The following is a 2,321-nucleotide window of genomic DNA, read 5'->3' on the forward strand; positions in this document are numbered from 1 at the left end:
TTCTGGATCCTAGATACTCATCTAATAGTTTCTTGAGTATCTAGAAGAGACACAAATATATCTACGTATGATTTGATCATGCTGTGGATATTTCTAACTATTTGGTCTAATATTAACACAATTCAATTTGGGATTATCTAGATTTTTCTCTCTCTTTATTATGACCTGTACATATAAATGATCAGATACCCAGCACAAAAGGAGACAGAGTAATAGGAGTAAAGAGATTAGCTACAAAGAAAGAAAAACGAACATATAGGCCAGTTATTTCTTCCAGAACCTGATCCTAAAACAGGAAAAGTGCCCAGCCTCACTTTCTGCACCGTTTTATATACAAAAAAGTTGGGTGACCATCTTAGTTATGTTTGATATTCTTTGCTGAAAACCAGGCTAAGCCCCTCTTTCCTACAATTTCATTCCAGACTAGCTAAGTAAGCTGAAATGTACAAGTTTTATGGTTTTCCATGCTAAAGTATTAGGAATAAAGAGCCATAACGTATGACACCTACACTCATGGTCCAGGAAAAAAAAAATAACGTATGTGTCATAGAGAGAAGTCAAGTGATAAATGGGTAAAATAGTAACGAGTGAGTCTGAGTAAAGGTGACATGAGTGTTCTTCCTATTATTTTTACGCTCGCTACTTTTCTGTAAGCTGAACATCATTTCCAAATTAAAAGTTGAAACTTAAAAATTCCATGGCATTCTATCTCAAGTTAACAATACATACTTGGATTATACAGCAACATGTTTACAAATACAAGAGTTTTTAAGGGAAAAAAAATAGTAATTTGTGAGGAAATATGCATGATATCCTACCAACTAATGATCACTTACAAATAAATTTCAAACACAGCCATGTAATGAAACATGGCAATGGAGACTTGAGTTGAAACCATAGTAGGGAAAGGAAAAAAGAATACACATCCCATAGTTTGGCGTAAGTGCTTCACGAATGTAATACAGGCCTGCTGCAAAATGCAGCAAATCTACCATTCAAGTGATATGTGATATCTCTGGTTTGCAGTACAATGTAGACAACTGAAAAATGACAAACTTGTCCTATTACAAAACAATCGAGATGCTGAATGTCTTGGTTTTGATGGTTTTATTAATAAGATTTTTTTTCCACTGCAGCTCAATTAACAGTATTATTGAATCATCTTAAGAGCAAGGACGGGGAAGAAACACCCTCTCGGAGAAATGTTGCAATCCCTTCTCCCACAAGGTTACTATTATCCTGCTTGCCCATCACAATTTTCATTTCAACTGTTCACGAACGCTTTCTTAAAACGTAAGGATGCATCAAATGAGAACATATTTTCCTTAGCAAAACTGCGCCAAAATTGTGAAATCAAACATTAAAAATAAAGGTTTTCGGCTAACAGTGAAATACCTTTAAAAGATCATCTCTATCCTTCCCGCAGGAACCACCCACTTTAAAATCCTTTAGTACATTCCCGCAACTGAATGATCCTTGCCTATCCAAGTAGTTCTTAACCGTTTTTTTTGCGGGGGGGAGGGCGGGGGGGCCGGGTAACCCTTTCCAAAGAAAATTATTCACAAATGCAAAATTCTGCACATATTTCCAGGGACTTCCAGAACCCTGAGGCCATTATCCCCGCCCCCTCCCTAAGAACCCCAGTCTAGCGTCTCCCCATCGCCTCTGCAGAACACCCCCCCCCGCACCCGAACGCCGGCTCTCCCCGGGAGGGACTGGAGGCGCAGCCCTCACACTGTGGATTCTGTAACTGATCTTTGTCTCTTCGCCCAACTCCCTTCACCCTGGCAAGGTCACTAACTGCCAACTACCCCTTTAAGCCCAGCCATCACGGCAGTAGTTGGTAGGAGCCACAGCAGAACTTGCCTGTCATAGGATATGTTTTGTCCCCTCGGCCCCACCTACCTTCCCCATTTCGGCGAGTTACGTCTTTAGCGCTGGCCCATTATACAGAAATAGCCACCCCCCCATCCCCCCGCGCGCCCAGCCCCGCCGCGCCCCCAGCAGCGCCCCCAGGCCCACTGCCCGCAGACCCCCGCTCCCCTCCGCCGGGACCCACGCCCGGCCCTCGCCTCCCTGTCGCCCGCACCGCCGCCGCAGCCGCCCATTCCCACCTCGGCCCCCACCACCCCACCTTCCAGCGTCCGACGTGGGGTTCCTGCCCCTTCACCCCGGGCACCCCATTTGTGCGGGCCTGCCAGCCTCGTCCCAGCTCCTCCCTCCCGACACCTGCGTCGTCCCACCCCCTCCACACACACCCCCATTCATTCGCCCCCTCCCCGGCTCGTCTGGCCCCTGCCCCCCGCCCCCCTGCCCTCCCC

General features: G+C 46.0%; 1 protein-coding gene across 2 annotated transcripts in view; it reads right to left on the reverse strand.

The window, feature by feature from the left end:
* STAU2 (staufen double-stranded RNA binding protein 2) overlaps positions 1–2,321 on the reverse strand; it is a 232,365-nt gene that overhangs the window by 228,866 nt on the left and 1,178 nt on the right. The window lies entirely within an intron of this gene.

Source organism: Pteropus vampyrus, unplaced genomic scaffold (genome assembly GCF_000151845.1).
Source record: "Pteropus vampyrus isolate Shadow unplaced genomic scaffold, Pvam_2.0 Scaffold127, whole genome shotgun sequence".
NCBI classification, from domain to species: Eukaryota; Metazoa; Chordata; class Mammalia; order Chiroptera; family Pteropodidae; genus Pteropus; species Pteropus vampyrus.